Source organism: Peromyscus eremicus, chromosome 23 (genome assembly GCF_949786415.1).
Source record: "Peromyscus eremicus chromosome 23, PerEre_H2_v1, whole genome shotgun sequence".
Taxonomy (NCBI): domain Eukaryota; kingdom Metazoa; phylum Chordata; class Mammalia; order Rodentia; family Cricetidae; genus Peromyscus; species Peromyscus eremicus.
The window spans coordinates 32,884,171-32,909,984 of NC_081438.1; the positions used below are offsets into that span (position 1 = coordinate 32,884,171).

The 25,814-nt window shown below is 36.8% G+C and overlaps 1 pseudogene; it reads right to left on the bottom strand.

Annotated features, from left to right (window-relative positions):
- Positions 1-103: 103 nt before the first annotated feature.
- Positions 104-25,814, bottom strand: part of LOC131897924 (cytochrome P450 3A13-like) — a 41,065-nt pseudogene continuing 15,354 nt past the window's right edge.

Genomic DNA, 25,814 nt, shown 5'->3' on the forward strand with positions numbered 1-25,814 from the left:
TGGTAGATTAAAGTCATATTCATGTAGGTTTCCTCAGGATTGAATTAAAATCCAGGTATGTAGAATGAACTCTTTGAAGAACATATCAGAACTTGAGATAAAATCAACCTTCATTTATGGCCCCATTTCTTAATATAACCTTCAGGACAATAGGCTTTTCTGGAGCATGAGTCCTTTTCTTACCTAATTTCATGGGAACCTGAAATAGTTGAATAAATACATTGATGAGTTAAATAAATCATCAATTACACAGAAGGCTGGTAGAACCAACATATTAAGAACAATAGTTGTTTCTTCCTCTGTTGTCACATGGCTGTGACCATAGCATTCAAAAGTAAGAGGGCAGAGAAATACAAGGTTAAGACTTGCTTGGTTACATAGCATGTTCTGTACCATCTTGAACAATATGGATTGCTTTCTAGAAAAAAATAAATTCATCTTTATAAGTGAATAAAAGACTTTTTAACATTCTGATGTTTTCAAAGACAATGGCTCCCAAAGACAGTGGCACTATTAGGATGTATGGTCTTGTTGGAGTAGATGTGGTCTTACAGGAAGTGTGTGACTATGGAGGTAGACCTTAAGTTCTCATATGATAAACCCATGTCCAGTGTCTCAAGCCACTTCCTGTTACCTTTGTATACAGATAAAGAATTTCCCAGTACCATGTCTGCCTCCAGGCCACTGTGCTCTCTGTCATGATGATAATGGACTAAACCTCTGAAACTGTAACGTGTCACCTCAATAAAAATGTTTTCCTTTGTAGGAGTTGCTATTGTCATGGTGTCTCTTCATTACAATAGAATCTCCAACTAAGACAAACACCAAACACCATGAATTGCTTATATAGAATATGAAAACATGCTTCAATCTATTCATACCTCAACATACATTATGGAGCACCTAATCTGTAAAAGGCCTGAGACAAAATTGAGATGGTTGTCTTCTTTATTGTTCTAAATTTTAACTGAAAATTAGAAGTTTGAAATTTGTAAAGAACACTTGTGAACACATAGCAAACAGATTTTAAAGGGTGATATAAAGTTAATTTTCATTTTGTGAAACTGTAAAGAAAACCACAAGTAGGTTTGGTACACGGTAATACTATCACAATGCATTTACTTTCCAATCTGATACATGAGGGTTCATGAATGTGTGTGGGGGGGACTTTGGGTACCACTATGGCATTAATCCTCTCTATCTCTTCTAAAATTCTAAGATGGTGCTAAAAGGGGAATTTGCACTCATTTTGACTAATTTTTAAATGACATTCTTGTCAGTTTGTGAAAGAGAAGGCCCTCTTACAGAGTAATAATCATGTATCAGCAGAAGAATGTGCAATTGTTGTCTCATAGTTTGAGAAAGACCATCTTGTAGGTAGTTTGAGTTTGTTAAAGATTGTCAGATACCTACAGATTGACTATCATCAAAACAAAGTTACCCAACTGTATTCAAGAACAGAGCAGGAGGACAGTTGACATAAAGTCACCAAAGAATAATGACCACATAATATTCTTTTTCCATGAGGAAAACTTACTGAGTCATATTTAATACAAAGGTCACGAAATTAAACTTGTTGGGTATTGCTTCATTTAAGGTAATGACAACATATTCTTAAGTTCTTCAGAGGAGATATTTCCAAACATGTTTCTAAATGTGACACGTTATATTAACAGTGTACACAGAGGGGGCTGAGGATTTGTAAGGCTAGACATGGTCACAGACTTCAAGGAAACAGTATTTTCTAGAGAGACAAGGGTAGATGCACATATAAACTTACAATGCTGTGGCAGCATGCACAAGACATGTAACATGTGCAAACTCAATCTGAAATTGTGTGTGTGTGTGTGTGTGTGTGTGTGTGTGTGTGTGTAGAAACATAGTCCCACCCGTGGCTGAGGAGCTTTAATGTTTGATAGTTGCTATGAAATGTAGTTTTTTTTTTAATTAATGTTGTGAACTCTCTTAAATAAACCAGATTCCAGACCAGGCAAAACACATAAGAGCAGTCATGCCACAGAAACTGGACTTGATTGACTTAAAAATTAGAGAGAAAAATGGAAAAAGAATACATTGAGTGTGAGGTGAGGTGGGGATGGATCTGAGATAAACTGTGATGAACAGGATAATGTGATCAAAATGCATTGTATGAATTCTCAAAGGATTAATAACAATGTTTAAAAGTATATACAAAGAAATGCATGTATAAAAATAATTTTGTCAGTTTTTAGTATTTAAAATAGTTTAAAATGTTTAATGTATTTATTGCAGGATTTTAATATAAAAATGTCCTCCAAGACACCAGTTTAATTTCTGAAGAGAATAAAATTAGATAATTTAGAAATTAGAGGATGAACAAAGATAAAATAACAGCGGGAAGTACATGGGGTAGTTCATAGGTTTGGGGGTTGGTGAACAGTGCCAGCAAGAAGACACCATATCTAGAAGATAGGAGTAAATTGCACCAAGAAAATCTAGTGAAGGTTCTTGTCTTGGAGGGGACTTGATTGATATGAACTTGTAGGATAAGAAATAATAATGAATAAAGAAGGGAAGAAACAGATGGATTCATAAGAATGTATGTATATGCCTGCTAGTCTATACCTGAGTTCCTAAAATGTGAGGACAAGTGCATAAAATGGCCAAAAAAGGAGTCCTTCATATCCATGAAAAAGGATTTAATGCAGTGATTTTTGTCTGTGTCTATAAATTGGAACCACTGTAAAATGTTTAAAGCCACTTTGGTGTGTGAAACATTTGGGACATTTTGAGATCACACAGGGATCATAAAGTGATCATTACACCTCCAAGAGACAAAACATGTACATGTATGTAGGTCAACTGAAATACAATTTAAAAATCAGTTTCATGATTTTAAGAGCCAGGAAGGTTCAGGATACCAGGAGAACATGGCCCACAGAATCAACTAAGCAGAGCTCATAGGGACTCAGAGACTTAAGCAGCAATAATGGAGCCTACATGGGTCTATGTAAGGCCTGCTGCATACATGCTGTGGTTGTTTAGCTTGGGGTTTTTGTAGGAATCCTAACAGTGGGAGTAAGGGTGTCTCTGACTTTTGCCTGCTCATGGGAACCTTTCCTCCTAATAGGTTGTCTAATCCAGCCTTGATATGAGCATTTATGCTCAGTTTTATTGCATATTTTATGCCATGTTTGTTTGATATCCCTGGGAGGCCTGGTATTTCCACATGGGAATTGGAAGAGCAGTGAATCTGGGAGATAGAGGAGTTTGAGGGGGCACTGGGATGAGGGGAGGAAGGAGAGAGGAGGTTGTGATCAGGATGCATTTTATGCGAGAAGAATAAATAAAAAGAAAATAATCTTTTCCAGGTATGGTATATACAAGTATGAAAATGCTATAAAAAGTCTGTTATTTTAAAAAGGCATATATACTTGTAACAAGAAAAAATATTCAAATTCCATAATATTATATGTAAACATAAAAAGAATATCTTCAATGACTCTACATGATCTTAATATTTACACTTAGACACAGACTAACTGTTTCAGAATTCAAGGACCCTAGAGCTCACTCATAGCTTTATATAGATATTTTAACAGAGAAAATATCAATTAAAGATAAAACAGGATATTATATATACATATATATATATATACTTCATACATATGTTAACCTATATATCCACAACTTCATGAAAATGCCTATGAATATAAAACAAAAACATGTCAAAAAACATATGTTCTGCCTCACCTCTGTTTCTTCACAAGGATGCAGGGAAAAGTTCTGCAGGATTTTGACAATTGCAAGCTTCATGTTAATGAGAGCAAACCTCATGCCAATGCAGTTTCTAGGACCATATCCAAAAGGCAGGTATATATAAGGATTGATTCTATCTTTATTCTCCTTGCTGAACCTGATATTACAATTGAACAATTAATGAACATGAATTGCACAAGAGCCACATGATTACAGTTTTCAGAATCACACAGGTAACTCCAGTATGTTCATTATTCCAATCAGCATGAGTTAATTAATTATGAGATTTAAAAGTTAAAGTTCTTTTTACAAATTTACAACAAAGGAGCTATTGTAGTTAATAGGATGATTGTGGCCAATGATCATTGAAATCAAATGTGTCTTTACAGTTGAAAATATTAAGGATGCCTTGTGTTTCCAGTGTGTGAACATCAGAAAGTAAAATTAAAGAAAGAAGGAATTGTCCTGACCATGACACTTGAGTTGGGGATTTGTTCATTGGAGAATGAGGACATGTATGTTACAAATGAACCCTTAATATTCCATTCTCTCTTCACCATCATCTCATTCCTTCCTGTCCTTGTTTTATTCTATTCATCCCAATCATTTTCCTCTCCTTCCTCCTCTTCCTCATTAAGTCCCTGTCACGTAATTTTTGACTGTATCTCCCTCCTACAAGAGTTATTCAGTGAAATGGTTTTCAAGGACACATGCCGCTTCTCTACTCTGTTATCACTGAATTTTTTCTTCATTTCCTCCATTAGGGGAAAAACTACTAAAAGTACAGACCTATGTCCAATGAAAATTTGATTTCTCACATGATTATTTAAATAAAAATGCTGATTCTGGAAATGTTGTAGAGGACTAATAACCATCTATTCTCTGAGAGTTATTAAGAATCGGGGAAGATGAAGAAATAATTTCTAAGCTATTTTACAGAACTGCATTGGAGTCTAATGAAAGTTGTACTGGTATGTGTGTGCAAGGTGAACTTGGTGGAATCCTGTTTGGGAAGATTTTACACACACACACATGGGAAACACTGGCATTCTTCTGTAGACATCTTATGTACTGCATTTGATTAAAACATCAGTATATTCTAACTTTTGCATTCCTCTTCCATGGTCTAGTCACTGATAACATTGAATCTATATTATATGATTGAAAGCAGAAGTAACAATAGAGATACAAAACAAATAAAGTTCAAGTTTGGAGCCACTGAACTAAAGGGGGTGGAAATGATGTCTATATAGAGGGACATAAAATTCACCTAACCAGAAAACAGGAGTTAGGTGACTCCATTCTACTCATCTAATAAGCACTATACATAGACCATCTGTATGTGACCAGAGACACATAGCTTAGGTTTGTATACTTATACAAGGCCTTAAGGCATCAAGAATTTCATAAAAGATACTACTACATGTCTAAATTCTTGGCCTCCTGATTCAGCTGCATTTATCTTAAAAATATCATTTTTACATATGTAGCATGATATGGATTGGACAGGTTATTTATAGGAATATGTATGTATATCCACACACCTGTATGTGAGCACCTAAATAACATTTTGTGAAAAAAAGAGGTCATGTACTTGAAGAAATGTGGGGAGGGAGCTATAGGAGAATTTGGAGGGAGGAAATGAACGAAGAAATGTTATTCCAACATACGAAAGTCCGTCAATGTAATACACCATATAAACAAACTGAAAGAAAAAACCACATGATCATCTCACTAGATGCAGAAAAGGCATTTAACAAAATCCAACACCCCTTCATGACAAAGGTCTTGGAGCGATCAGGAATACAGGGAACATACCTAAACATAATAAAGGCAATTTACAGCAAGCCAACAGCCAACATCAAATTAAATGGAGAGAAACTCAAAGCAATTCCGCTCTCCCCATACTTATTCAATATAGTACTTGAAGTTCTAGCCAGAGCAATAGGACAATATAAGGAGATTAAGGGGGCACAATTTGGAAAGGAAGAAGTCAAGCTTTCCCTATTTGCAGATGACATGATAGTATACTTGAGCAACCCCAAAGATTCCACCAAGGAACTGATACAGCTTATAAACACCTTCAGCAACATAGCAGGATACAAGATCAACTAAAAAAAAAAAAACAGTAGCCCTCCTATATACAATGGACAAAGAAGCAGCGGAGAAGGAAATCAGAGATACATCACCCTTCACTATAGCCACAAATGACATAAAATACCTTGGGGTAACACTAACCAAGCAAGTGAAGGACCTATATGACAAGAACTTTAAGTCCCTGAAAAAAGAAATTGAAGAAGATGTCAGAAAATGGAAAGATCTCCTATGCTCTTGGATAGGCAGGACTAACATAGTAAAAATGGCAATCTTACCAAAAGCAATCTACAGATTCAATGCAATCCCCATCAAAATACCAACACAATTCTTCACAGACCTGGAAAGAATAATACTAAACTTCATATGGAAAAACAAAAAACCCAGGATAGCCAAAAGAATCCTGTACAATAACACAACCTCTGGAGGCATCACGATCCCTGACTTCAAGCTCTACTATAGAGCTACAGTAATAAAAACAGCTTGGTACTGGCATTAAAAACCGACATGTGGACCAATGGAATTGAACTGAAGACCCTGACATTAATCCGCACACCTATGAACATATAATTTTTGACAAAGAAGCCAAAAGTGCACAATCGAAAAAAGAAAGCATCTTCAACAAATGGTGCTGGCAAAACTGGATATCAACATGTAGAAGGCTGCAAATAGAACCATATCTATCACCGTGCACAAAACAAGTCCAAGTGGATCAAGGACCTCAACATAAATCCAGCTACTCTGAACCTGCTAGAAGAGAAAGTAGGAAGTAGTCTTGAACGCATTGGCATAGGAGACCACTTCCTAAATAGAACACCAGTAGCACAGACACTGAGAGAAACAATCAATCAATGGGACCTCTTGAAACTGAGAAGCTTTTGTAGAGCAAAGGATACGGTCAACAAGGCAAAGCGACAGCCTACAGAATGGGAAAAGATCTTCACCAACCTCACATCTGACAGAGGACTGATATCCAGAATATATAAGGAACTCAAGAAATTAAACATCAAAATGCCCAACAGTCCAATTAAGAAATAGGCTACAGAACTAAACACAGAATTCTCAACAGAGGAAACTCAAATGGCTGAAAGACATTTAAGGAATTGCTCAACATCCCTAATCATCAGGGAAATGCAAATCAAAACAACTCTGAGATACCACCTTACGCCTGTCAGAATGGCTAAGATCAAAAACACTGAAGACACCTTATGCTGGAGAGGATGTGGAGCTAGGGGAACTCTCCTCCACTGCTGGTGGGAATGCAAGCTTGTACAACCACTTTGGAAATCAATATGGCGCTTTCTTAGAAAATTGGGAATCCATCTCCCCCAAGATCCAGCTATACCACTCTTGGGCATATACCCAAGGAATGCTCAACCACACCACAAGAGCACTTGTTCAGCTATGTTCATATCAGCATTGTTTGTAATAGCCAGAACATGGAAACAACCTAGATGCCCTTCAACTGAAGAATGGATAAACAAAATGTGGTACATATACACAATGGAATACTACTCAGCAGAGAAAAACAATGACATCATGAGGTTTGCAGACAAATGGATGGATCTAGAAAAAATCATCCTGAGTGAGGTAACCCAGACTCAGAAAGACAAACATGGTATGTACTCATTCATAGCAGGATACTAGATGTAGAACAAGGATGACTGAACTGCTACTCACATCACCAGGGAGGCTACCTGGAAAACAGGACTCCAAGAAAGACACGGGGATCGCCCAATGACAGAGAAATGGAATGAGATCTACATGAACAGCCTGGACATGAGTGGGGGTAGTGAAAGGCGAGGGTCGAGGGAAAGAAAGCTTGGGTGAGCAGGAGATCCCAGCTGGATCAACAACAGAGAGGGAGAACAAGGAATAGGAGACCATGGTAAATGAAGACCACATGAGAATAGGAAGAAGCAAAGTGCTAGAGAGGCCCACAGAAATCCACAAAGATACCCCCACAACAGACTGCTGGCAATGGTCGAGAGACAGCCCGAACTGACCTACTCTGGTGATGGGATGGCCAAACACCCTAATTGTCGTGCTAGAAACCTCATCCAACTACTGAGGGATCTGGATGCAGAGATCCATGGCTAGGCCCCGGGTGGAGCTCTGGGAGTCCAATTAGCGAGAATGAGGAGGATTTATATGAGCGAGAATTTTTGAGACCAAGGTTGGATAAAGCACAGGGACCAATAGCCAAATGAACAAAAACACATGAACTATGAACCAATGGCTGAGGGGTCACCAACTGGATCAGGCCCTCTGAATGGGTGAGACAATTGATTGGCTTGATCTGTTTGGGAGGCATCCAGGCAGTGGGACCGGGTCCTGTGCTCATTGCATGAGTCGGCTGTTTGAAACCTGGGGCCTATGCAGGATGGCTTGGCTTGGCCTGGGAGGAGGGGACTGGGCCTACCTGGACTGAGTCTACCAGGTTGATCTCAGTCCCTGGGGGAGACTTTGCCCTGGAGGAGGTGGGAATGGGGGGCGGGATGGGGGGAAAGTGAGGGTGGCCTGAGGGGGGAGAACAAGGGAATCCGTGGCTGATATGTAGAACTGAATTGCATTGCAAAATAAAAAAAAATAAATTAAAAAAAAAGAAAAATCATCAGAAAAAAATGTCATTTTTGGTTCATCAAAATGTCTGTAGTTTTTACAATAATTATCATTTTGTACTAATGGCATTCTAAAATCAAACTTACATACAGCAAGGTAATGCACATTTATATTTAAGTGATTAAAGTAAGAGACATCTTAACATCCTGAAAGAAATCTGGTTATGTGTGTGTTCCCTTTCTCAGGGTTCTTGTACCTTTCAGGACGGAATTCCTCAGGCTCTGGCCAGTATCTTGGGTCTTGGTGAAGAACATAGATAGGTATGACCACCACTGTCCCTTTGGGAATGAACACACCATTGATTTCAGCATCTTTCTTACTGATCCTGTTAACTCTGGTAGCAACTGGATATATTCTCATACTTTCATTCACCACCATGTCCAGATATTCCATCTCTACCAGTGCTTCATAAGTGGCAGGTGCCTGGGAAAATTAAAAAAAAAAAAAAGACTTTGCTGGTTTGAGATTTAAAACTAACTTTCATGTCAATCTATACAGTACTATTAAGTTTTTTGGAACTCCACATTCAACCCAGATTAATGATTGGATTTATCATTGATAAGTCCTATTCACCGCACTTATGTGTGTTGACATACTAAAGGTCCACTGAAATGCATGGTGAAGTGAATATGGAAGAATATTCACATAAGCTTAGACTTTGGTTCTAAATCTTCAGTTTTCTCATCTGTACTGTTTTCCTTTCAGTAATAATGAAAAGCATATTATGTCAATCTTACTCAACATAAATCAGCTGTTAAGGGTGTCAAAATTAAATATAGGGAATCCACAAGTCCAGACTGAGGAAATATAATGTGTGAAACATTAAATTCCTGTTTAAAATTCTATATCAATCCTTTCAGAGTACAACTCACACTTTTTAAATCCTATGATTAAATTTAATTTATTACTATAAATGTTCAATTTAAAGATCAATGCCATATTAAACCGGAATAGTAAGTATATGAACTTAGAGTGACTAACTTCAGTAGAATCTTTTCCCTTTGAAACTCTTTATGGTAAAACAGCCTAAAAATGGAGACGAATTGAGCAAAAAATTTCTATTCTAGTGAGAGACCCTTTCAGCTCCATGCTAAGTTCCTGAAAGAAACTTTTCCTTGTTAGTTCATATGTTGCTCTACTAAATCTTTAACTTTCAAATTCCCACAGGCTAAAGTCACCTGAAAAGGAGGTCTAAAATGAAAGATTAGGGATTGCTAGAATAGATTGGATCATGCATATATTTGGGGGAGTTGTTGCCCTAACTGTTCATTGATGTAGGAGGGTCCAGCAATTTGCAGGTAGTACTGTTTCCTGAGTGGATGACCCTGGGCTGCATGAGAACAACTAGATAATGTTACATCATTGAGTTGGCCAGATGGCAGTCAGCAACCTTCATAGTTCCTGCTGTGCTTCTTTGGCTGTATGTGAGTACCTTGGTCAGAAGCAGTGCTGTGTAGAATGGCAGGCAGTCCTGCCTACTAGTTCCTGTCTTGAGTTCCTGCATTGACTGTCCTCAGTGATAGCCTGTCATGTGAAAATGTAGGATGAAGTATATGTTTTCATCCCCATAGTTGTTTTGAGTTATGGCATTTGTCACAGCAACAGAATGAAACAAGAACAGGTGGTGAGTACGAGGTCTGAAGATATTTTGTGTGCATGTCATTGACAATCCAACCATTCCCAGAGTTCAGGTACCTCACACCCCACTGCACTCAGTTTTGGGCACAGATGAGAAGACAGCTTATATGATGTGTGGCTCTCACATTGTGGGACTCTGACGTTACCATAATGTAGAGGTGAACATTTTAACTTGAAAGCTGCCAAGATGTGCTTTGTTTGAGTCTAATTATGTGACTAGAGAGAGGAGTAATACAGAACATAGCTGAATCAGCCTGCCCAGAAAGGACCACACAAAACACTATTGATATCAGCCATGCCAAAGTATTTCCAGTAATAATAACATAGTATCAGGTCAATTGTTTAAGTTCTAGGGGTATGCCTCAGTGGTTAAGAACACTGTTTGCTCTTGCAGAGGACCCAGGTTCAGTTCCCAGTACCCATATGGTGAGCACATATGTTAGAAGTCTAGTTACAGGGAATCTGAGGAAATCTTCTGTCTTCCTCGTGTTTCAGATATGCACATGTTACAGAGATATACATGCAGACAAAACACCCATTTAAAGACACTTGACTGACACTTGATTATCTTTAAAAAATCAGAAGAGATTTTATGCATGTTATTGCATATTATATGTATTATTATATGTTATTATATGTATTATTATATGTTATTGCATATATATGTTATTGCATATTATAGGATCAATACAGAATTAGAGAGATTAGTTTTTCTCTACACATAATTTTTCCTTTGTTTTAGATTTCCACAGGTTATTGATGAAAGAATCAATTCTTCCTGTATTTACTGTAATTCTAAATGCAAGTGCGGAAGTAGTGTTTCAGGTTGACATTTTCCCTGAGACTCCCAGCACCATCCACTCACCTTATTGGGCAGGACTGCATCAATCTCATTCTGAAGTTTCTTCTGAACATTGGGGTGAATCGCCAGTAAATACGCAGTAAAGGAAAGAGCAGTGCTTGTTGTCTCATAGCCAGCAAAAATAAATGTGATTGATTGGGCCAGGATCTCCAGATCAGAAAGAGCTGAATTGAAATTAGACATTTTTTGTCAGTGATCAAAGCTGGTGCCTACACAGAGTCTTCACCTGCTTTGTTCTACCATCTTTGACACAGGAATGTACACTGCACTTTATGTACAATGGTGTACTGCCTGCAAGATATGCAAGGACTCCGGTGGCACAATACGTGTGGGAGTAACCAACAAATAACTGATTTGACTTATGACCTACTCCATGAGATGGAACTAAAATTGGCACTGCTTAGATGACCAAGAATGTGCAACTACATATCCCAGGGACCAAGGGCAAAACCAAATAATACTGTTGTAAAAAGAAAAAAAAGAAATGAATGGATAAAATGACTCCTAATGATATTCTGTTTTACTTGTAGGTAAGAGCCTTGCTCAGTCATCATGAGAGAAGACTCCTCCTGCAGCAGATGGGAACAAATGTAGAGAACGACAGCCAGACAATAGGCAGATAGTTAGAGCATTTGGAACACTTAGTCTTAAAAGGAATGTCTCCACCAAATCCCTCACCTCAGAGCCCAGGGAATACCACAGAAAAGGAGTCAGGAAGATTGTATGGGGCAGTGGGGATGAGAATACCAAGAAAACCAAGAATTTTGATTTGGTACAACATACCAAATCATCATGATGAAATGTCATATGAACACCCAGGGACTGAAGAAGCATGAATAGGGCCTTTGCAGGTATCTACCGGCTCCTCTGTGTATGTATTATGGCTCCCAGTGTTTTTATGGTATTCTTGAGTGTGCAAATGAGTGGGTCTCTGATTGTTGCATCTTCCCTTAGACTCTTTTCTTCTGTTAGCTTTTCTTCCCCAGCTTTGATATATTAGTTTTTATCTTTTTATATTTTATTTTGTTACATTAGAGAATGAAAGAATAAATGAAAGCCTAGTCACTGGAGAAAAGGGTAAAAACTGAACTGTCTTTTATATGTTTTGGGAGAGAGAAAATCAGGTTTCTTTCCAAATGGAGTGACACTGGGAATATCAACCATTCCAGGACAGACCTCATTTTATTTCCCCAATATATTGTGGGCTCCACAGTTTGTGTGTGTGTGTGTGTGTGTGTGTGTGTGTGTGTGTGTGTGTGTTATTTAGTTACATTTCAGTGTTTGTTTTGGGTACTGTTTTGTATTTTTCATTGGTTTTGGGTAATTTTCTGTTGTATTGGGCTTTTGTTTGCTTTTGAAAAAGAACTTAATGTTCACTGGGTGGAGGGATCCTGAAGGACTTTGGGGAGGGGAAGAATATGATCAAAATATATTTAAATTAAAAAAACTGTATAATAATAGAAAATAACAAAAAATTGGGCATTGACTTCAAATGTGGGAATAACTATGGAATTAATTAATTATAATTTCCAAAACACACATTGTAGTACCAATGCATGGCAAGAAGCATTACTCTGCAATAAACAGTGAGTAAAAGAATGAATAGGAAATATAAACACTGTGATTTTTCTTCTTTAATGTGCTATGTTATTGTGAAATTAAAAATAATTTTCCACAGTCCCATAAGCTGGTGAACACACTTCCAATGAATAAACCACAGTGATTTTTGCTATTTGGACACTGTGCTTCCTGATTGGGTACTCTGGATGCAGATTTGTAAGTAGAGGTTCTGATTCAATGGCCCTGCCTGAGACTGTGAATCAGCATTTGACTGATATAGCTGATCCACACATCAATGAAGACTCTTGGAGTGTAAAAGCAATGCTCATAACAGACCTTCAGATTTTGAAAAGTTTAACTAGAATATAATTATTTTACTACTGTCTTTCTCTCCTTCCTCCTAGCCTCCCATGTCACACCTCCACTCACTCTCAAATTTACGGCCTTATCTTTAAGTATTTTTATTACACATAAAAATAAATACTCACAAATATAACATACTGAATCTACTCAGTTTTGCCTACTCGTACCTGTTTCTGGGTTGGCAACTTAGTATTGGATAAACAATCAGGGCCTCATCCCTTGGGAAGACTAATTATCTCTCTCTCAGATGACCTGAACTACCTGCATCTCTTCATCTCAGGATGGATTCTTATGAAATTTTCCCCATCTATGTTGAAATGTCAACTCTTGTTGGGCTAATTTAGGTCTAGGTTAGGTAGCCATGTTGGTGAGATTTCATGATTGTAGCTTCCCAGTCACAGAGGGAAGGTACAATAAACATAATGTATTCTGTATGCATATACACCATGATTTTAGAAAGTGCCTCAGGCTGATTCTTATAACAGCATGTCTGTGTCTTTTTGTGAATTAGCAGGAAGCTTTTTCTGCTTGAATGACTCCTTTACATTTCAAGAATCAGCCCCTCCCTCTGTGCATTCCCTTTAGACCCTAAATTATCTGTAGTTACATTTATGGGACTCCATGTCCTTGGAATTCTGGGAGTCCATCATCAGCTGAAGAAAATCCACTCGGTGCTGAAAGGAGACAGAAATTTTAAAAGCAGAAAGTGGGTTGGCAGGCCAAAAATAAGGATGAAATGTAGAAGTTTACCTCTCATGTGAGGAAATAGCTCATTTAAGAGTTCAGCTAATGTTGTCTGAATTACTAGTAACATAAACACTGATCCATAGATTTTGGGGAACAAAAAGTTCATGAGCCCAGTAGTGATGGTACACACTTTCATACCAGCACTTTAGGAGGCAGGCTAATCTTTGAGTTTGAGTCCAGCCTGTTCTATAAAATGGGTTCCAGGATAGTCAGGGCTACTCAGAGAGACCTTGTTGTGGAAAAAAATATTTGTTTTAAATAAGTCTGTCAGGGTAGTGTATCATGCTGCCATGATCATTTCACATTGCTTTCCCTCATTCTAAGCACCTGTAGCTGTTGATGTCAGACTCCTGGCTGGATGGTTGTAGTTTTTCTCCTTGACATATTGTTAACCAATATCTCATACTCATCAACTGGTGTTTCTGGAACTGATTGCTAGGTTTTATGTGATTGCCTACTCTCTTAGTTAGGGTTGCTATTGCTGTGAAGAGACACCATCAATTTTTTTGGCAACTCTTATAAATGAAAACATTTAACTCCGGTGGCTCACTTACAGTTCAGATATTTAGTTCATTAGCGTCATGGCAGAAAGCAAGTTGGTATACAAGCAGGCATGATGCTAGAGAGGTAGCTGAGAGTTCTTATACCTTGACAGGCAAGTGCAGGTAGTCTGAGACACTGGGCGTGCCTTGAGCATATATGAGATCAAAGCCCACCTACACAGTGACACACTTCCTCCAATAAGGCCACTCCTGCTCCAAAAACCACACCTCCTAATAGTGCCACTCCCTTTGGGAACCATGCTCTACACCCCAGAATACTAGCAAATAAGCAGTGGCACCTCCTCACACATGATGCTGATTCCCTGAAAGCCCTTTGTCATCATTTTTTCTGCCAACATCCTTACTCTTAGTCCAGCATGTATGCTGTATTAAGCAAAACTGCGTTATACAAGTGGCAATCTCAATGCTCAAAGATATTGCTGAAGTTCTAGGCACACTACAACCAAAATTAAACAGACCAAATACGTTAAATATCTGAGGAGGTCTTTTTGTGAGGAATGTGTATCTTTTGACATCATTAATTTAGGATTAAAATAAGTTTTGTCATAGTTTACCTCTTTGGAATTTTCAAGTCGCTCTTTTTTTGGTCTTTTCTATAAATTTCTTAAAAAATGATGTAGCATCATTTGGAAACATACTGATGTTTAGTTTTTTATATATTCTGGGAAGGAATGGAAAGAGTGCTATAGAGAAAAAGACAAAGTAATTAAAATGCAAATTTAAGCGTTTGACAGTTATTTTATTCACCAATTGCAAAATTTTAATAATTTAAGTGAAATATCAAAACAACAGGAATAACTGTGGTAGAAAAGAGTTTAATTACAAAATTCAAGGCCAGCCTGGGCTACCAAGTGAGTCCCAGGAAAGGCGCAAAGCTACACAGAGAAACCCTGTCTCGAAACCCCCCCCCCCCAAAAAATATAGAAAGTATATCACTCCTAAAAGTAATTGAATTTTAAATAAAAGGACAAAGAGAAGAGTTCAGCTCCAGGAATATTCAGGGTGCAATTCTATGAAATATTTATCAGGTAATTCTTACCAGTTCTTCACAGGTATTTCTAAAACTTATAAAACTTGGGGAAAGTGGAAAATTGAATCTGGTTGCTTCTATTGCCCTGTTACTAAAATCAGAATATATTTTGGAGTGGAAAATTGTATAGAAATGTGACTTAAATATACCAAAGTGATTTTATCAGTAAAACACTTACCAACTGAATGCAGAAACATGAAAATAATTCTGTTGTAGGTTACCCAATGAGGCACAACACAGAATAAATCTAAATCACACAAGCAATCAGAGATGGAATACTTTGAAAAATTTCAGGGAAAATCTACCATTCCTTCCTAAGAAATGTTCTCAGAAAATTAGGATCAGCAGGGATTTCCCTTAACTTTATGAGAATTCTTAATGGAAACTAAGAGCTAACATAGAAATTGAAGGAGTACGTCCTTACTTAGACAATGAGAGTTTTCTCACTCTATCATTACTTCTACTCTGACTAGAATCAAAAAGAAGGTGTATATATATCTTTTATGCTATAGCATGAATACACACAACATACATGAAAATAAATTGCAATTGTCTTCTCTGGAGGCTGAGTCAAAGAAACACAAGTTTGAAAGCAGACTTGATTACTAAATAGAATCTGTTTAAATATTAAGAAAAATTGCAGTGTTGGTGATGAAAGGCATAGCCTTTTGCATACTAGCCTAGCACCATGTCATAGAGCTCCAACTCTAGCATCTGGGTTTGAGGAAGATTCTTGATTTAATGTAGGATAGGGCAAGAACTGAATTCTTCCCTCCTCTATTGCCCTACTGCAGGGATTAAAAATATTCCTCAACACTGTTGACACAGTCTTGTTCCTCTACTTTAGTGTTTTCATATCTAATGTAACAAATAATACCAATGATTATAAAGAAAACATCATTTGCAAAATAATCAAACTAAATAATCATGGTCCAACCACTGTACACTGGTCCAACTGCCCATATAACACTCATGGGGGATGGTCAAGGAAGAACTTACTTGATGCTGAAACTCAATATAAGGAATATTATGGAGCAGTACTTTTGGGGAGAACAATGCAGAGGGTCTCCCAGTGGTGAGATAACCCAATATTCTGGACATTTACTTCTATGATCCAATAGATCCACTAAATTGCATTTCTTCCTACAATGATTTCATTTTTATATCACACCTAAGGTCAATGTAGGAAGGTAGGCCCAGTTTCTCTATTTTCACATCTTATGTAATTTGTTGCTTTTGGAAATGTTTTCATACAGCCTTTCTTCCATCATAGTAACACAGAATGTCCTGGTTACAGGACTTCTGTGGCTCAGTTTCCTGAGAATTGGGACTGTTCTGCATGATATGACTGCACAGTCTTACCTCTCTTTTTCCAGTTTACTTTTAACCCAAACTGTGAAATCTTTCCAAACCCCCATTTTTACGCTATCATGATGTTTTTGCTGTTCTTCTATATCCCACTTAGTAACACTCTATTAATGATTAGTCCCACCATGACTTATTTCTTACTTTTCCCCTTTATTTCTACTTATACCCACAACATATAACATGTCAGTATAGAAAGAATAGAGTCTTCCTTTTATCCATAATACAGTTGGCCCTTAAAGAATGACTAATGACTGTTTTGAAGTCAACTGCTACACTAATTTGATAGAGGGTTTGATGATTGACAATAACTATTGTTGCAATTACTGACCATCTACCAGGGGATCACTGGGAGAAGAGATTGGAGCCCAGAACACAAGCCTAACAGGAGAAAACATCAAAACATCACTTCAACCCTACTACAGCCAAGGCTTTCCTGAACACTAAAGAAACTCCAGCTAAAGGGAGAAAGATGAACACATGACTATCTCCTGAATTAATCCAAAGGAAGCACCAAATGATGAAAGATATAAGGAAATTGAATCTAGATATTAAGATGTAATTTGATAAAGAGATAGATATACATAAGAAAAACAAAATGAAATGATGATAGAAATTAAGTTTCATTAAGCCAAATATAAAATTCAGTGCAAAAGATCAGAAATAGAGTCAATGACATAGAAGACAGAAGGTGAGGGCATGAAGACAAGGCAGAATAATAAGATCATTCAGTCATGAACAGTGATCACTTTGTTAAACAGTTTTAAGTTTCGAGTATATAAGAAAAAAGTCTATGACTTTCAACATAGAGCAATGACAAGAATTCCATGTCAAAGGCATAGAAAATATTATCAATAAAATCATAGAAACGAAGTTCCCAGAATGAAAGAAATAAATGACCATCAAGATCCAAAATAGATAAAGAGTATTACACAGATAAAAAGACCAGAGAAGAAACTTTCCGTTTTACATTAAAAATAAATGGGAATACACAGAATAAAGAAAGTATACTAGAAGCTTTGAGAAGAAGGACAAAATCACATACAAAGACAGGTCCATGAGCATAACTCCTGAACATCAAAATGGAAAACAAATTGCCAAGAAGGCATAGAAAGTTGTATTTCATGTTTGGAAAATAAGAACTACTGAACAATATATGAATAATATATATACAAACATATAAATATACATGTATATATATATTAAATCCTTACTTATTATAAGCAAAGGAGAAAAAGACCTAGCTATGCTATGTCAGGATATAGAATTTTTCACAGTGAATGCTGCTTCCATTATATAATATAAAGGTCGGTTTGTACTGAAGAAAAAAGTCAATACAGACAAGGGGCTAGAGGAAAAATAATGATACTAAGACACCTGTTAAGAAAAGAGGGCCAAGACAATGCCAAACAGGAGAAAAACAGTAAAATGTCATGAATCAGTGCATGTCTTTCAATAAGAAGTCTAAATGTTAAAAGTCTATATTTCTTTATCAAAGGACACAGACTAATGCTGAAGATAGTGATACATGCTTTAATCTCAACACTCAAGAGCCAGAGGCAGGCAGATCACTATGGGATTCAGAAAAATCTTGTCTACATAGGCAGTTCTAGACCAGCTAGGAATACATGGAGCCTGTCTTTAAATAAAAAGATAAGTAAATAATACACAGACAAGCAGATGGGATTAGCAAGCATAATGCTTTTTCCTGACTCTAAGAAATGTACCCAACCACTGAATACCAATGTAGGAAATAAGTGTGCATCAATATTCCAATATCAATTTAAAGCTAGTCACAAGGATGTAGAAAATCACTTTATACACTTTAAGAAAACCATCCACCCACACAAAATTGCTACTGTAAATATATATGCATCAATATGTGCAGTCCATTTCATAAAACAAATGTTATCAGATACAATGTCACAGAATAAATCCTGCAATGTAATTGTGAGTGACTTCTACATTCATTTTAAAATAAATACACTATCCATAACAAATTAACGAGAAAAATATTAGAAGTAGATCATATTAATTTAACTTTGATTCAAGTTTCATTCAAGAGATGGAGGAATGATTCAATATATGTCAATGGAAAAATATAAATCATGACATTAATGGTTCAAAGACAGAAATCACCTGATTATCTCATAGTTACCAAAAAAGTACAAAGTATGTGGCAATGATGGATAAACACATGTGATATTAAAATTCAAAGGGCAATAAAAGAACCAGATTATACAAGAGTGAAGGTAAGATGAGGGAGATAATAATTGTGTATGGATATGCTATGAAGAACCTCTTTACCTTGTATGCTAATTTAAAAAATCTAAGGTCTTAATATCGTTGAAAATAGACTATATACCTTCAGAGAAAACGAATGGATTGAAAAAGTCGAATATAAAAAGCTTTCTGGCATTTTTCACAAAGGGATCCTGGGGATTGTTGAGGGAATCCACCTTCACTCCAAATAAGGTACCAGTGATCACATCCATGCTGTAGGCCCCAAAAATGCTGAGCAGAGAAGCAGGTGAGTTAATAATGTGTTACTCATACAACCTCTGAAGCATGTGACAATTTGTCTGCCGTATCATCAACACAGCCTGATTATACTACTGTGGTATTTTCAGAACTCAACATAATTTTACTACCCACACCATTTCCAGAAACTTCTCCCTCTTCAGTTGGATGAAAGAGAGGCAGAAGAAATTTGTTCCTTGCTGATATTTTTCTAAGACACTCAGCAACTCCTGATGATTTAGATTGTTGAAACTTACAGCTATAATATTCTTGCCAAACCAATGACCTCTGATGTAGCACATAAATCTTCCTCTCACATTTCTTAATCCCCACATCTGCAGCTTTCCTAAATTTGCTTCTTTCATTCTAAACTATATAACTGTCTTCTAAAACATACAAGATGGCAATAGATAACCTAATTTTGTCTCATGTACACAAGGGAGAGAGTTTCAAATGGTATTTGGGGAAGTTTTATTTAATGTGTGGGTTCACAGCAGGGTAACTTCATGCCTCTTCCTTACTCTTGATCTGGAAAAATTTTAGCTACCTGTCAGGTAGAGGGAGGTCTCCAGATGGGGCACAGAGTCCCCAGCGAATGCATGCATCACTACTCACTCTTTCATGGTGATATTCTTGCCCTTCTCTACTTCCTGACTCATGTTTTTCACCACCGCGTCTCCATATTCTTGTATGATGGGGAACATCTAAGCACAAAACACAACATAGTCTCCTGGTAAATGGCAACATCTGAGTCCCCAAATAACAAGTCTTTTGAAATTATAAAAAGATCATCATATTTTTAAAAGTACTCTTAAGAAAAAATAACAGCAACAAAACAAAACAAAAAAACCAACACAACGAAACAAAATACAAAGACCATCCTTAGCAATGTAATGATCAAAGCAACATCTCTTTAAATAGTATGATATTATTTCTACCAGTCCTCCAATAGATTCTATTACATTTACAATAAAATGTTCTTCATTAACTTACATCCTTTAGTTTTCCACTGCTGAAGGTTGGTGTCAGCAATGATCGAATTCTTTTCCATTCTTCATTCTTAGAATTTATTATACCTTTTTTCATAAATCCAGGTGGACCAAGAGACTACAATACCAAGAAAAATAGATTTTGTCCTCCATTAGATTTGTTATCTTAACAGTTATAAAGCCTATATGAAATAGACAACATTTCTTAACAGCTACTAACCCTCTTCTAGGTGGCAGATTTCATGCTAGTCTCTCAATAACAGTTCCTCAAACTGGGGCTGGAACAATGGCTCAGTGGTTAGTACCACTTGCTCCTCTTGTAGAGGACTCTGGTTCAATTCCCCGCAACCACTTTACGTGGTTCACAACTGCCAGTAACTACAATTCTGAGTATCTAATGCCCTCTTCTGTTTTCTGTGAGTACTGCACACATGCAGTACCCATACATACATTCAGGCGCACATCTGTGATAAATAAAATATGTAAAATGCCTCAAAATTAAAGATACATATAGCCATCTCTATAGGATAAAGCTATTATGTTATAATCTTCATTTCAATATGATTCCTTCTGTATAAAAAAATGTCTTTCTATGTGAAAAGACAGGTAGGAAACCAAAAGTATTCTACAAGTCAGTACAGAAAACATAGGTTTCTTAGTTAGGTTTCTATTGCTGTGATAAAGACAATGTACAAAAGCAACTTGTGATGTAGAGGGTTTATTAATCTTCCAACTCTCAGGCCACAGTCTGACACTGAGAGAAGTCAAGGCAGGAACTCAAGGCAGGACCCTGAAGGCAGGACCTGAAGCCAAAGCTTTCGAGGAATGCCACTTACTGCCTTCTCACCATGATTTGCTCAGCCTGGTTTCAAATACAGCCCAGGACTAATTGCCCAGGTTTGGCACCAACCACAGTGAGTTGAGCTCAGTCACTAATAAAGAAAGTGCTCCACAGCCTTTCTACATGTAAGCTGATGGATGCATTTCTCTACTGAGGTTTCTCTTGCTAACTATGTCTAGGTTTGTTTCATGTTACCAAAAAGCAACCAGCACAACAGGGTACATATAGGAGGGCTTAGGGGTCATATCACTTTGCATGCTGTGAATGTGTTGCTCTGATTAGTTGATAAATAAAATGCTGATTGGCCAGTAGGCAGACAGGAAGTATAGGCAGGATAAGCAGACAAGGAGAATGCTGGGAAGAGGAAGGCTGACTTGGGAGACACCACTCAGAACACGTAACAACATATAGATTAACAGAAATGGGCTGAGTTTAAGTGTAAGAGCTAGTCAGTGGTAGGCCTGAGATGATGGCTGAGCAGTTTTAATAAATATAAGCCTGCATGTGTTTACTTGGGTCTGAGCAGCTGAGGACAAGGAGGGACACAAGAAAACTTTCAGCAACAGAGGGCTATATTGGTTAATTTTTCCTTAAACCAGTTTGGCACTAACAAGTATCTTCAGCTTGAGAAATTTTGAAAAGAAGTGACATGACATAGTAATCATTAAATTATTACAAATACTGAATGACTAGGTATTATTAGCTTGAGCATTAATTGAATATCATAGAAATATCTCTCCTTGATTGTGTATACTGAAATATAAGCAAAAGACCACTGTAATTCTCTTTTCCCAATGGAAAGTTCCTTCTACCATATGCCCCTGTATTTGAGTCTAACTTGGAACATTTCAATAGTTCTTAATGATATAAATACATGTTAATAGAGAGACAGAACTTTCATACATAACTTAAAAACTACATCACATAAAATCTTCATCCAACACCTTGCTTTGAAAGAAACCCTGGTTTTATCATTAAGAAACCATTTTAAAATATCTGTTATCACCTTTTACTACATCTCAACCTTGTGACTAGCTATTGCAATAAGGGAAAACATAAACTAAAAGACATGTTGATTTCATTTCATTGGAAATAGAAATATTTCCATATTCACGTTATGTTATTAACTATGTGGAACAAATAAAGATTATACACAAAAAATTTAAGGAAACTGAAAGTGACAGAGTACCTACAACCACTCACACCCAAGGTTCAGGGAACATGGCGGACATGGTGAAAAGGCTGCTAGAACCAGAGGAGTGCCACAAAGGGCTGGACTCTGCGCATGACATGGGTATGACTCACATGGACTCACAGTTGCTATGGTTATCCCCACTAGCACTCTAGAAGATCAATCTAATTTTAAAAATTCATCACAGATGGGAAAGAGGCTCGGATTATTACCGTCCCTATCTGTGGAACTGATAATAGTAGCAAGAATATTTCCCATGTATATCTGTAGAACATCTCTACTAAACATGTGTAGTGCCTGAAGTGCCCAGAAGAGGGCATCAGATCCAATGAGATTGGATTTAGAGATGAGTTTCAGCACCATGTGGATACTGGAAATTGACCCCTGGTCTTCTGTGATAGCAGTTAGTTTTCTTAATGCCTGAGCGAGCCTTCTCTCCATAAGCAGCATTGTAAAACTGATAAAAGCATGTCATAGGCACTAGTGTAGAAACTAACGTTTGTAGCACAAATCTGTAAAGTTCTTATTAATAAAATACTCAGGAGCCAGATATTGGGGTGAATGCTGAAAGATCAGAGAAACAGAACAAGCCACAGATAACCTCATCTCACCAACTTCTCAGCTGATCTTGTTTCCAAGATCAGACTGAAAGCCTCTGAGTCCTCATCCGAATGAATCTCAGTAGAACTGCTGCTAAAGCTCAAAGCTTAAAAAGGGTCTAGTTCCTGGTCCTCATGCCTTATATACCTTTCTCCTTCCTGCCACAACTTCCTGTGTTTAAAGGCATGTGTTATCATGCCTGGCTGTTTCCAGTGTGGCTTTGATCTCACAAAGATCCCAATGAATCTCTGCCTCCTCTGGAAAGCTAGGATTAAAGGTTATGTGCCACCATTTTCTGGCCTCTATGTCTATCTAGTGGCTGTTCTGTTGTCTGTCCCCAGATAATTTTACTAGGGTGCACAATATATTGGGGAACATAATATCACCATGACTGTTGTTGCTATGAAATGGAATCTGATTATAATCTAATTGCCTTCTAGATTCTTATATTTATAACCTCAGATTACTGCTGTCAGATTTGTTTTAGAAGTTTCATTTTACAATGGCCAAAGATTAATATAGAAATTTATAGCTAGGCAATGTAAAAAAAAGTGTCTTTGAAATGCTCACTCCTAAATGTGACATATAGTTCACTCACTCAAAGGCTCAGGAGAGATTAAAAAAGAGAGAGGAACAAACGAAATATAAGGACTGGACTGCAGAAGTGGCTCACTTATTAAGAACATATACTGCTTTTGACAAGGACCTGAGTTTAGTTTCTAGAACCCCAGTCAGGTGGGGAAATTGCCTGCAATCCTAGAACCAGGGGATCCAATACTTCTTTCAGGTCTTCATGGATACTTTACTCATACACACAAACACATACACATATTTAAATAAATATAAATAATGTTTCTTACACAATTTAGGATATACAGGAAAGGTAGACAGTTATAAAAAGTTCACTTCTGGGCATGAAAAGGTCTTTGCACTCTTAAAATCCCAGCAATTGTGATTAATGGCCCAAGACCATTCACAGGATAAGATCCTTCAGCATTCTACCATGGAGAAGGGAAGGGTCCATGTTGTTGTGTCACTCCCTGAGGATTTATAAGTAGCTAGTGGGAATCAGCAGTGTAGAGAGTGATAGGGTCTCTATGTTCCTGCAAATAACTCTCTAATATGTTCTCTTGTAATCAGTAATTACTAAATTCCCTGAATCACCAAATATTTGAAAAACATTAGAGTAGAAGGAAAAATAAGACAGGAAGAGGAACAGTAAGAGTGTGAGAGAGACAAGACTAGGTAACAGGAAGTGAATATAAGCAAAATACACATATATATTCATGTATTTTATATCCATGTTAGCATGTATTCTATTTATTGCAATAATGTCATAATAAAATTTATAGTACACACATATATGAAACAACAAAGACATAAAAATAAGAATTAGTATCATTACTCATATGCACATACCCACATAATTTTAAAATTAAAAATAAATCTTATAAAAATAAATAAACAAATAAGTGATAAAAAATCAACACAGTGATGCTATGTGCTTTAAGCTCAGCACACAGGATGGAGAGGCAGGTAGACATCTGTGAGGTCAACATCAGCCTGGACTACATATTGAGTTCCAAGACTGGTAGAGATACTTTTGAGACAGTGTTTGAGAACAAATCAGCATGGCTTCATTATAAAAGTCCTAGAGAGTGTAGGAATGACAGAAATAGACATTAAAAATATATATAGTTCAAAATCATAAATGCTTTATATTACAAACTCACAGCCAACTTTATCCTCAATGGAGAAAAACTCAAGCGATACCATTAAATTAAATTAAAATCAAGAGTGAGACAGGGCTTTCCACGCTCCCCACTCTTTTTCAATAAAATCGTCAAAGTGCTAGCTAGAGCAAAATAGCAAGAGAAGAAAATTATAGAAAAGAAAAAAATCAAATTATCCTTATGCAGAATATGTGTGTGTGCGTGTGTGTGTGTGTGTGTGTGTGTGTGTGTATTTCCACCAGAAAAAAGTGTTGAAATGATGAGCAATTTCAATAAAGAGGCAGGATACAAAGTTAGCTTACAAAAATCAGTAGCCTTTATGTACACCAGCAGGTTGAGAAGAATATCACGAACACATTTCCACTCACAATACCTTCATAGTATGTAATAGACCTTGAAATGAACCTAATGAAATAGAGGAAAGAACTCTACAGTGAAAGCTTTAAATCTCAGAAAAAAGAGATTGAGACATTACAAGACGGAAAGACATCCTTTGATTCTGGAATGGTGGAACTGACCATAATAATGAATTATGATAATTCTACCAAAAGCAGTTTACACATTCAAGGCAACAGCAAGAAAATCACCACAACATTCTTCACAGAACAAGAAAAAAAATCCTAAAATCAATATGGAATCAGAAAAGATTCTGGATAGCCACATAAATCCTTAATAATAAGAACAATGCAGGAATAATTATCATTCAAGATTTTAAAATATGTTCTACAGCAGTATTAATAAACAATGTATCTTACTGGTCCAAAAACATATATATGTACACACACACACACACATATATGGAAAAAAACAAAAGACTCAAACATGAGTACACATGATTATAGCCACCTAATATTTGACAAAGATTCCAAAAATACACACTGGAGAAAATACAGAATCTTCAAAAATATGCTATGAAACAAGGATATCCCCATTTTCAACAATGAATTAGACCCATATCGATCACCTTACAAAAAAAAAAAAAACTAACTACAAATGGTTCAAAGACCTCAGTGTAAAATCTGAAATGCTAGATATTCAAGAAAAATACTGAAGCAGTACACTAAAAAATACAGGTATAAAGAGGACTCCATTTGTCTGGAAATTAAGGTAAAAAATTGACAAATATTGCCTTATACAATTAAAAAGCTTTGCATAGAAGAAGAAGCAGTCAATTGAGTGAAGATGAACACTACAAAGTGAGAATCTTTACCAGCTATACATCTGATAAAGGTTTAATGTCTAAATCTATAAGGTGCCCAAAAACAAAGACTCAAGAAAACAAGCAACTCATTTTCAAAATGAGATATGAAAGAAGGGCATAGTGTCTCACACATTTAGTAGCAGCACTCCAGCTTCA